The sequence below is a fragment of the Alosa sapidissima genome, chromosome 6, assembly GCF_018492685.1.
Source record: "Alosa sapidissima isolate fAloSap1 chromosome 6, fAloSap1.pri, whole genome shotgun sequence".
In the NCBI taxonomy this organism is placed as follows: domain Eukaryota; kingdom Metazoa; phylum Chordata; class Actinopteri; order Clupeiformes; family Clupeidae; genus Alosa; species Alosa sapidissima.
Genome location: NC_055962.1, coordinates 8,248,476 through 8,261,557, shown reverse-complemented (window position 1 = coordinate 8,261,557; position 13,082 = coordinate 8,248,476).

Below are 13,082 nucleotides of genomic sequence, written 5' to 3'. Positions count from 1 at the left end.
AAGAACAGAACAGCCTGAAGACATGATGGTCGATCTTGCTGATCAGCAGCTCGGTGGCTTTAGACAGTGACAGTTTGTTGCTTCATGGCTCCCAACGTCGCCATCAGAGCTCCCCACTTCAGCACTCAATCCAGACTCCAGGCACCCAGCGACAGATGTATGGCAGCTCGCAGGTCAGCCGCAGCTCTGTGGTCGTGGCAGCTGCAAATCTCTTGCAGTCTTTCCGTCCAGACATTGGATGTAGGGTACAGCATCATTCACAGATGGATGAGGGACGGCCAGTCAAGGCAAGCCCAGTGGAGTAGCAGCTAACGTTAATGTTAGTTAACGTTAGGTATCAGCCGACTTGTAATCAGAAAAAAGGACTAAGAATAACACAAAAACTATTGAAAATAACGTAAATAAAGAGTGAATACATTTAACTAGACAAATAAATACAAAAAAATAACAGAACATTACATAAAATTACGAAAACATAAAAACAAACAAAAACATGATGCCAGCCGGAGCGGCGTGTCTCGCCAGCGTCCCCGTAACCTAGCAACTGTTTGTATAATATGAAAATTGAAAAAATAGCTGCCTGTAGTGTAATGCTTCTGGGGAGTGTTTCACAGAAGTACTTGTGCTTGTTTTTCATTTGTTATAGGTTGAAGGAAGACCTTTTGACGTTGGGGCTCCTTGACGAGGTGATGTGCAACCCAAGAGCCTTCCAAAGAACCTTTACACAACCTCCACTCCCACTGACAGCCACAGACCTGGCCAACCTCTTCACCACAAAACTGTCACCAGTAGGGCTGTCATTTTACGGACCAACCAACACAAGTTTCGAAAACTAAAACAGGGAATCGATTTTAACCAAATATGTACACTTCATTTTAAACAATTTAAACAAATAAAAAGATGGATGTAACAAAACCCACAAACAAGCAGAAAAAGAAAATAAAGAATTCCGGAAGTGCAGTAGGCATTGCGAAAGCTAAAAAGAAAATTCCCACCAATTTTACGCACCGGAAACAGCGGTTTCAATAGCCTGCTGTTTTGCCAAAAAATGGAGGACAACGTGATCAACCTGTGTGACATGAGAGACGAACTTGAGGACTTCGATATGGAAGCACTTTGAAATCGACAATCGATTCAATGAACACGTCTCAAAAATCGAACAGGATTTTTTTTTCATAAAAGTGACAGTCTCCAGTGGGCAGCAACAGAAGGAGATTGGAGAACCGGACTATTGGCCACTGGAGGTTGTTAGAACTTTCCTGTATCATCTTTTTTACCTGTACGATAAAAATGACTATGTTGAGACTCTGATATGGACCATGTTCAATCAGAGGATGTCCTTGTTTTCTGCAGTGGAACATCCAGAATTTATTATACAAACGTGTAGGCTGTTAAGAATTGCCGTAATGAATGAAGGGGAAATTAAGGTGAGGTTTGAGTTTTCGATTCCTATGCAGGCAGGATGCAATATTACGGACGTTTTGGGGACCAATGCTCTAGAGTGTCTAGTTTCTACCTGATTTTCTACGAGTCTGTTCACACCTTCGAATATAAACATCAGCAAATAATAAAGAAGTTATGAAAAAGTGCTGCATTTCTAACCAATATGTTGGTGAACAGCTGGCGAGTAACAAAAAAGCTTTGAAATAAATATAATTTACGAGGTGGTAGGAAGATCTTGTGAAATGGGGTAGCAAAATCCTGTTTAGCAGAAGAGAACACTTACTATAGCCTTAAAATACTGATAGCCGTTTAATCTAGACAAGCCATGGTTGGCAACATTTCCTACACTAATCAACAGTACTGCCACATTAACTCTTGGGACCTGCCCACAAGTGATGTGAACATCATAATGTTGATGGACAGCTAATTTTTTTGCCTTTTAACCAAGATGTGCCATTACGTTGGATGATGGTTTAGGATAGATGTCTTTCATGAAGTTTCAACACTCCCACGTTTCAACAAAACCCTTCATGTATCCAACCGTGTTCCCACAAAATAAATACATGTTGCACCAATTCTGGCCACATGTTGGGCACGTGTAAGTTCATGTACGTACAGTAGGCTGCTGATAAAACGGCAATTATTCTGATACATGTCAATACGTGACTGGAATCTTCAATGAATACTCACGCTTCTTGGATTTGCCCAGTTTGGAAGGTTTCTCATTGTAAAAGGTCTGATACTGTTAGTAACACTGTTGACTTATATTCTAGATAGATATAGATAGATAGATACTTTATTGATCCCCAGGGGAAATTCTGAAAATGTCTCTTCTTTATGAGAGATAACTGAACCGTAGGTTTTGTGAACTGTGCCACCCCTTATATCCACCACAACTGAGCTCTGTCTTCACCTTTTTTGAATGCATCTACAGTATGATGTGACCATCTCAACCAAAAGAGCCAAGGAACTTCTTTCAAAGCTTCATGCTGCACATTAATAACAGAATGTATATGTGTCCAAAGTGCAGAAAACTGATATCAATAGAAGTCATTTGGCATCATTGTGAAATGCATGCCTAATCAGATAGACAGGGCATGACCATTATCTGCAGCCAAGATGGTTGCCCAAGAACTTATCATAACTTCAATTCTCCAAACATCTTCATAGAGATTACCAGCCCACAACAACATTCATGGACAATGTGTCATTTCAACCTAATAACCACAGTTTATCAGATGCATATGAGACTGGGACATCTAAAAGTGTGGAAATATCAGACTATGTTCTGGTTCAAACTGCCATTCATAGTGAAACTGTTGCCTCTTTTGTGGCAAAAATATACCGCTCATCGCAAGCGCGCCGGAAGCACCGGTGCAGGGGGTGCGAACGCACCCCCACTTTTCGGGGGTAAAAAACCCCACAACACCGACACGGCATCGCTCAGTGGTTCCCAAATGGGGGTACGTGAAGGCACTTCAGGGGATACGTGAGAGTTTAACCATTTCGAAGCCGATTGATGCAAAGTGCGTCAAAAAACACACCCTTTCTTCTCTGTTACATTGCTCCGCAACTGTTCCTAGCAGCGAGAAGCCTTAATTGCGTGACAGAGCAGAAGTGGGGCTTTCCAACGAGATCACGCACTTGTCTGTACGTTAAAGTATGAAGATTAAAAAAAATCATGAAATTAAATCAAATTGCATCATATTTACAGTCTCTGCGTTTACCTGCGCACCCATTACTCTCGTTTGAATTACTTGCAAACCCATGAACGCATAGATATGGCAAGCATATCAGATGAAAGAGGAGACACAGGGCTACCCATTGGTACCAAGTATGTCGATCCTTCTGGCTTATGAAAACAGACGAACTGCCTGCAAAATAATAACGTCATGTACAAAAACCAACACCCATTACTCTCGTTTGAATCGCGGACCTGCATCGGATAGATATGCCACGCATGTCGGATGAAAGAGGAGACACAGAGCTATCATTTGATACCAAGTAGCCTACATCCTTCTGGGTTATAAAACAGACGAAGTGACAGCAAAATAATAACTTCATATAGCTCGACTTACCTCACCTTTTTCTCTGTTTTTGTGGCAAAGCATGTTTATAATCCAACGCTATTGTGTGTTTCTCTAAGGCAAAGAATGTTCATAATCCAGTTTTGAGATCCTAGCAAATTCCTGCATGGCATTCAATTCAAGGCTCACATTGCATCCCAATTTGTTCGACAAATAAACACCTTTTTTGCCTTTACTTTGTTCATGGCAATGCAGTAAAACGTTGTAGAGAATCATGCAAACACAGGCTTCCACATAAACTCGGGTCAAGTCAGGTCAGATCAGTTACAGATATGGAGCGCAGAAAGGTCATTTTTAATTACTAATTAATGTATAACATGATTACAGTCAAACACAAAGGGAACAGGCACAGTTGGGTAACTAATTCTAGTGTCATTTTCTTACGGGGGATAAACAGTGACAGGTTACCGGGGGACCTTTTACGCTAACCTTCAAAATGTAGAAAGTAGGTTACGTGCAGATCTTTTCATCACAGTCATTGACAAGGCTTGGCTGCGTGCACAGGACAGAAAATGGAGATTGTGATCATTATTATTGTAGGCTATAGACTACCTCCTTTATTCCTTGAATGGAAATTCAGGTTATGCTGGTGTGTGTGTCTGTCAATATCAGGCGCAGTTTATTTTAGCAGATTATTCATTTAGAACTTGTAGCCTAGGCTAAATCACTCGTTTGTGTGTAAAAAGACACTACTTGCAGTCCAATCAGCTTGAATGAAACCACCCGAAATCACTACACAGCACCTAACCACGCACCTAACATAATGACAATTTTTGTTACTTTTTAAAATGTATTATTAGACTATCTTATATCGTAATATCCCACGTGAAAACGTGCATGAATAGTTGGCCTCTGGAATTTTCAAAATTGTCTCAGGGAACCCAGCCCGAAACCAGCTTTTTTTTGTTTTTTTGCACCCCAACTTTCAAACTCGTTCCGGCGCCGCTGGCTCATCGAATACAACTTTAATGGATGTAGCAAAAAGCATCTCTTGCAATACAAGAGGTGCTACAGAGGACTGTCGATAGGCTTCAACATTCAACAACTACATTGATAAATAATCTGCAGGTACCACTTGGCAGTGAGTCTGTCCAGTCATTATTGGGCGAGTTTGAAGCTGCTAAACTAATGTTTAAAGATGAAGACACTAGGGCTGCTTGATTATGGAAAAAATCATATAATCACAATTATTATCAATTAACGATTATATTATTCATGGGGGGGATTACATACTGTAGTGCGTTGCATATTCAGGCATGTTAGATTTCTTTAGAATTCTACTTCATAAGTTGGCTCTCCATCACAGCAGCTTTTCTCTTTCTCCTCTATACATTTTCTTGGCTCTCTGCTTCAGCTGCCACAGCAGCACTGGTTGATAGTTGGATAGCTAAAATTTAAAGGAATTATCCGGAGTAAAATGCACTTTAGATCAATTTACAGATGATTGGGAGTACATACGTTGAGTTGACATCAAAATCATGTCATTCAGATGTGTTTTTAGAAAGTTCGATTTTACCGTTTTTAGTCAAAACTCGTTAGCCTGGAAGTGACCAGGGCAAGTAATTTCGCCGCTACAAAACGCTATTTTTATACCTCTTCTACAGTTCCAAACAACATTACACTTACGTGGTAGTGAGTAGAGGGTCCCTAAAGCCAAACCGAAGTATCCCGAGGTCTTTATGTGGTCGGATAGAGAGTCCAGAATGAATTTCTGTAGGAGTCGATAGCATCACGTCGTTGCACCTGTTAGTAAGCTAGGGTTTGCTGTTGCATACAACTTCATTTAAATTTCGAAAGAAATACTGGACTATGTTTAAAAAAAAAAAAAAAAAAAACGGCGACGAAATTGTGAATTTCCAGAGTGTGTTACTCCACACTCGGCAATCGACTCCTGCGGACTATCCCCTAAAGATGCCAGCTGCAGCAGCAACATTTCCGGAAAGGTACTGGCTTGATGAAATTCATTCTGGACTCTCTATACGACCACATAAAGACCTCGGGATACTTCGGTTTGGCTTTAGGGACCCTCTACTCACTACCACGTAAGTGTAATGTTGTTTGGAACTGTAGAATTATCACAACACTCAAAATAAAACACTAAAACAAACGACACACGAATGGGTCAAAAACCCCGAAAATCACTGCAGCCAACTAAAATCTAACCTCGACCTCGGTCTGTTTAAGCACTACAATATCGCAGTGCACTACAAAATCACAAAAGCGACACACAAAAAGAGATTACCGGAGAACTGGTAGATTCGCTGCTACACCCCAATCCTACTCACCAATTAAACAAAAACTAAACTAACTTAGCCTTACTAGTCTTCAGTGGATCCCCTACCCGGTGTACTTTAAACGTTTAACTCGTGAGGACGTAGCAGGCCGATTGCACAGCCTACCACAAACCTCCGAAACGTACCGACTAAGGATCACCACCAAAAATAATGAAACTAAAATAATAAAATGGCAGACTCCATGTCTACCCGGCGGCTTACTAATTGGGATGTACGCTCATCTTCCCAGCAAATATTAAGGTACTCACCCAAAAATCATACTCAAAATACCTGCTGCTTCCTACTAGATTAAAATAGCCTACAGACTAAGGCCCAAATGTTATGACCAGGCACCCTGGCCACAACATGAAATGACCAAAAAGTAATTTGAGCTTGTTTTGTCTAGGGGGTTATTAAACAATAGGGTAAATGACAAAATAGAAAATGGGAGATAAACTTCAAAAGAATAGGACAAATGCAGGAACACCAACAACAGGTGTGGTAGCTGAAACACATATCTCCCCTGAAGTCAAGGGCTGGTGTGCTTTTAAAGGACCGGCTCCGACCACCTGCAGGTACAGGTACTGTACAGGTACTGTACGTAACACATACAAACAACATTATTGATAATCAGTTTAAAGCAACATGGAAGACTATTTATAATGTTTTCAACTTACAGGGTGTCAATTTAGCACCAAGTTCAAGTGTACTCATAAAAGGATTTATCAGTAATTAAATTTATTAGGCTCAAGAGCCAGCTCAACTTCAAAAGAATAAATTACATAGTAGTAATTAAAAAGGTATATTAATTGGGTGGGTGGTATGTGTGTGTGTGTGGGGGGGGGGGGGTGTACTAGAGTGTGGCTACCTGATCCGAGCCTGACGGGTCGGGTCGGGTTCGGACAAATATTTAGAAATTATAGTCGGGTTCGGACACATGGGGGCGATATGCATTGGAAGCTTTACATTTAAAAGTCCTTATTATGTTGGGTATCCAACAGGTCTGCTTTACATGATGCAAACGTTTGTTTTTTGAGAATAAAGTCAAATGTAAAAAATACCTAATAGCTTTCTTCCTGTGTGCAAGATTTGTTTATCGTGACAACGCATTTCAGGCATATGCCGCCTGAAATGCACACGCGTTGTCACGACTACATAAACAAATGTTTATGCAAATTTCGCACATAAGCACAGTCTTGGGTGCATGACGTTAAAAAAAAGTTGTTAGCCTATCAGGAGATTTTAAGATTATTTGCGTTGCATACTGTGGTAAAGACGTAGGCTATAAGGTCGTCTCGTTCAACTGGATGATGATTTCCTCGAGTTGCCCCAATTAACAATGCTGCATATGGATCAGTGACAGAGGCACTGTAGTTTCAAAGACTGTTGCAGTTCATTTCAAGGCTTTTCGTCAATGGTAAGACAAGAATTCTATTTCAATAGGCTATGCTTGCTTGGGCCTCTTGTGTTAATGTGCGCTGTGTGTGACCTGCGTGCGTGCACGCTCATCTGATTCTGTAGACAATTTGTTGTGTGTTCCGTTTAATGGGCTAACGTGAACATTTAATCACTAGCATAGGAATAACTGAGGCATCATATGCGTCGGGCTCGGGTCGGGTTCGGACATAAAAATGAAAATGCCTGTCTGGTTCGGACGCAACTCTGTCGGACGCGGGCCGGGTTCGGACAGAAATTTGCGGCCCGATCCGCACTCTAGTGTGTACCTGTGGAGGGAAGGGGGTAGGGGCAAAGTGACAAGTGCCAAAAAACACCGAGGAGGTGTGAGGTTCACCAAGTGCTAAAACTGAAAAAAGGGTCATGTATATGCTGGGAATAATAACTTCACATAGTCCATATTGTGTTGCTTTAAGCAAGATAGTTCAGTCTCTTGAGTAGAAGGTTGCATATGCACACACATAAAAAAATGTACAGGATTGGGAAGAAATAATGTGGACTGTATTTTTTTCTAGACTAAGATACAAGTTGTCAAGCCCTGAGGCCCGTTGCACAAAAGTAGGAACAAGACATCCAGGACTGAGCTGAGCTCAATGAATCCAAAACAAGAGCGTCCAGGCTTAATTGGTTGCACAAAGACCAAGCCAGGATGAGCAGACACGGATTTATCAAGCCAGGTGAAATCTATCCTGGATAAGTGCGTGTTCACGGCTCCCTCAAATAGACCCCGCTGATTTACCATGACAACTAGAGCAGCAACTGGAATCCATGCATGAATTATTTTTGGAATCTGATCCCTTATCATACCTGTTCATTCGTACTCGTTCTCTCGACTTATGGTGACTAAATTTAAGATGGCGGCGAACGGTAAACTTCCTCAAGGTACTGTCTGTATACTGTAAATTGTCTTGTAAATAAACTACCAGTGCTTTTTCAAAAGTTCTCAATGTCTCGTTTTAAATGTCAAGGCCCTCGGAAGTCTGCCAATGAAGTATGGAGCTACTTTGAGCCTCGTAAATGGTGTAAAACAGTGATTTATTTGCATAGCTAGGTCGATGCCCGAGGCACCCCCATCGAAAAACTGTTGGTAGCATCGGCTAACTAGTGCCAGCTTTCTGAGTGCAGGGGACAAGCCGAGATGAGCTATGAGACATACGTTCACACTCGGTACCATGTTTCAACACGGTCAATATCACACCGAAATTCTCCTTTAAGGAAAGCTCTACTGTTAGAGTGCAAGAAAATGAATAACAGAGAGCCAATCAAAACCTTTGCCTACTATACAGGAGGCATGAAGTCATCAGAAATGTGCCAATGGTTGGTGACTTCATAAGCAGATGGCCTGCACTATTTGAAGTTGCTGAGATAAATGGTCATGGTCAATATTATTTTTAAAGATAATAATTTGATATTTCAAGGACACAGTTAGGCCTTGTGAAGGCATTCTACCCCTCAGAAAGAACATACGTGTCTGCCATTATATTTGGTTTCTCTTGTCTTTTTGCAATATATGTAGCATGCTGAAGTGTGTAAGTTAGTTATGTACGTCATTCACTACATGCTCTGAGTTTACATGTCAGATGCCATCATGAAAATCTTTAAAAGCAAAGGAGGGGAACTGGACCAAAGACTGAGATCAGTTATGGCACCTTTTGCCTACAGTAAGTAAGTAAGTGTGTGTTATATAGATACCGTACAAACACTGAGTGCTTCAAAGCCATTTCTTTCACCTTGTTACATTTCAAAAATCAAAGGTTGCTAATAAGCCTTTTTATGTTGTAGAACAACAATGTGGATGTTAGACGGGAGTGCATTCTCAAGGGTGTCTTCATGTATATGGGAGAGGAGCCAGACAACCTCATGAAGGAGTTTTTGGTCTGTTTTTTGTTGTTGTTTTTGGGTTTGTCTCAAAACTCTAAATGTGAGTAACCTGATCTGTCTCAATGTGGTTGTCAACATAGTACTGCAGGACATTAACATTAAGCCGTTGGCAGTAGCAATGCCTTTGGCCTAACCTACGCCATGAATCTCAGTTACCCTTCTGAGCTGCGATACACATTTGAGATTTTCCAAAAGGTTTTCATGGAATTGTATTACAAACTTTTAAAAAAAAATAGACTGTTTGAGGGAAAAGGAGAGCTGTACATACAATTACAAAGAAACTCCTCTCACAACATGGCAATAACCGGAGTAAATATAGTAAGGTAATGCACTGCTGCAGATTTGAAGTCCAATCTGATGTGAAATTTGACATTGTGAAAACTAAGCTTGGGTGATTCTCACGAAATCAGACTCATGAGGTGGCATTAAGGATTGTGATGAACAGATAAATGCTATCAATTTGGGAAACACTGGTTTATAAACATCTCATCATAGGCTATATTGGAAGTGATTAAAAGAAGACATTGTGATATTTTAAATTATGTATTTTTTACAATTTAATGTGAAATTCTCAGTACCACAACGCGTCCATTACTGAATCTCGGCTCTTCAACTACATAATTTTAATATTTAAAATAAATAAATAATAAAAAACTTAAATGTATCTCATAAGGTAAATTGTTACATTCAATAAAAAGTTATTGCTTGGAATTCACTGGTAAAAGAAAAGAAAATATTTAGAAAAAGAACTTTGGTCACACCCAATATTCTCAGCCTCCGCAACAATTTTCAAGCACCATTTAAGACCACAAGGAACAGACAAAAAACAGGCATTTTGAGAAGGGGGACACCTTTTACTGTAACACCCAAGATGGCTACCAGGTAAGCACCTCATTTTATAGCTCTCCAGATAAATGTTAAAAACTTGGGTGTCAGCGAGCATACACAACTTTTTGTTTCTCATTACCGAAACAGCAAGTTTTCAATGTTTAAAAAATGAAAATTTTATTGTGTTTTGGGAATTTTTAAGGTTTTTAAAGTCTAAATACAAAAAGCTAGCAAAAGTTTAGCCTAGCATCATGGTGGCCCCAGAGAGGCCCCAGAAGGTCAAGGTCACTCAGGCTCCGCAACAGCTTTCTCATACACCGCAACAATTAAAAGCCTGTTGCGGTGGAGAGATTCACTGTTGCGGTAATGAGAAATTAATGTTTTAAGTGACATGAACTTATATTATTTATTTATTATTTATTTATATTATTTATTACTCGTTATTTATTTACTTATTATTTATTTATTAATTTACTTGATATATAGTATATTATAGTATCTATGTCATAGTATATTTATTTATTTATGTATTTATTTATATATAAAATATTTATTTATTTATATATACACACACACGTATATATCATCAATACTTATTAACAGTTTTTTTTTTTTATCTTATTCGGAAATTATATGGGTGCCGCTGTGGTCCTTTGTAATTGAGCACTGACCTGCTATATAAATCCGTTTATTATATGAATTTTCATCATTTCATGTCATTGCATTGTATCATGTCATTTTGAGATAAGTTTAATATATATATATATATATATATATATATATATATATATATATAATAGAATGTGTGGTTCAATGTAACAATTCTATGATATGGCTATCCATATAAGCTCTCTTTGTAAATAGTAAAGTACCTTTTACATTTTAAAATCAACTGTAATATGCAATGTCATTTCATTTCCTAACAGACAGGAATCTGTTCTGAATAAAAAGGCATCCGCAAAGGCTAGGCTGGCTAAGTTCAGAGAGAAAATCTACAGCAATCCTGAGCTACTTGAGGAGTACAGACGGAAAGAGAGAGAGAGGTTCGGGGTGACAGGGAGATAATAGGGACACACACACACACACACACACACACACAGGTTGAGACAGACTGTGAAAGACAGGTGTGTACATGAGGCTGAGGCAGATGTGCATGCGCTCACACATGGACACACAATGAAGTCCAAATATAAATAACAATGGTTGTGCACATAACTTTCATTTGTGTAATGACTGTTCAGTAACACAAATCTTGGGTTCTTCTTTCAGGTATCACAAACGTAAGGAGAGTGGTAAAGTGAAGACTGTCAAGGACCTTACGAAAAGAGAAAAGAAAAAAAAACTCAAGTGGAGAAAAACTCAAGCTACAAGAACAAAAAACAAACCCAATGTGTTCTCAATCTCACTCCAGATTCTTCTGTGAGTGAATTAAGTGATTCTTCAGCAATAGCTGAAGTAAATAAGCCAACACCTGAGGATCACGTATCAATACAAGACGATGTACCAACACCACCACTGCAGTCATCAACCCCAAAGAGAAGCACAATCAGAAAGAAATCAAAAGTTGTCAACAGATTGAGGACCAAACTGAGACAGGCAGAAGAGGAATTGAAAAAAAAAAACAGAAAAGAAATGCAGAATCTCAACAAGAAATTTAGGAGACTTCAAGCTTGAAGGGTGACTGTGACCAAGCAGATTGCCACGACCGCAAAAAACAAAAAAGTCAGGCAGCAGAAAGGTGGCATTTCGCTCAACAGCAAGAGGAAAGGCCTGTTGAAAATGGTACATTCTTTCCTCCATAGGGATGATGTATCCACTGTGGTCAACGGAAAATCTGGGGAGATCCGGCGGAGAGGAGTGATCCATAGGAAAAGGCACTTGTGTGACACAATGGCTAACCTGCACAAGAAGTTTTGTGGTGAAAACCTGCATCAAAATGTGTCTAAGGCGCATTTCTTTAAGCTTAGACCGTTTTGGATTGTCAGGCCAAAAGTTTCTGACAGGGATACATGTGCATGCAAGCTGCATGAAAATTTCCATTTCAAAATAAAAAAGTTACACCAGCTTGGAGTTTTGGAATCATCTTGCGCAGGTGATGTCGTACAGTCAGTTGTGTGCAACACCAACAACATTGACTGTATGTACAATCGTTGTGAGGCCTGCAAAGACAGAGTGATTCCAACAGCACTTGATGTGGAGAACAAGGGCAACATAATCACCTGACAGGAGTGGGTGACCAGGTTTATCACAGTGGAGAGGACTGGGAAAGCTGCAACCAGGGAGAAAGAAGTGAAGAACACCGCACTTGAAACCCGAAGTACTTCCATTGAGAGGTTGGTAGCTCTTACCACGGAACATCTCCCCAACTTTGCCGCACATATCTTCAACATCAGGCACCAGTTTTCTGCTCTCAAGACGATGAAGGATAGCATCCATGATGATGATGTGATGGTCCATATCGATTACAGCGAAAATTGGAGCTGCAAGTATGCGCGGGAAGTGAAGGATACCCATTTCGGAGGTGGGAACCAGCAGGTAACCCTCCACACTGGTGTGTTCTACAACAGTAAAGGCAGGGTGGAAGCCTTTGCATCAGTGTCTGCCAGCCTCCAGCACAATGCAACAGCAACATGGGCCCACCTGGAACCTGTTTTGAGGTACATCCGCCAACAACACCCCAATGTATGCAACATACATTTTGTTTCTGATGGCCCAACATCCCAATACATTCGTATTCGTTCTACTTGGCCTCCACTGTACCATTCCTCCATGGATTTAAATACGTGACATGGAACTTCACAGAGGCGTCTCATGGAAAAGGAGCCCCAGATGGCGTGGGGGCAGCCTTAAAAAACCTGGCAGACCAAATAGTGGCATACGGCCAAAGCATCCCAGATGCAGATACTCTGTTTCAGCAGCTGACCCTGAACTCCTCGGTAACTCTATTCCAGGTGTGTGTGTGTGTGTAACTATGTTCTAGGCTATATTGCACATTGTAGATTGTTTGGTTGAACACCATTTCAATCTTCTGTGAAATGCCTGTGACTTAAGAAACTGATAATGAAGTTCACTGTGACTTTGACAGGTGTCTGAGGACAAAATTAAAGAGAGGGGT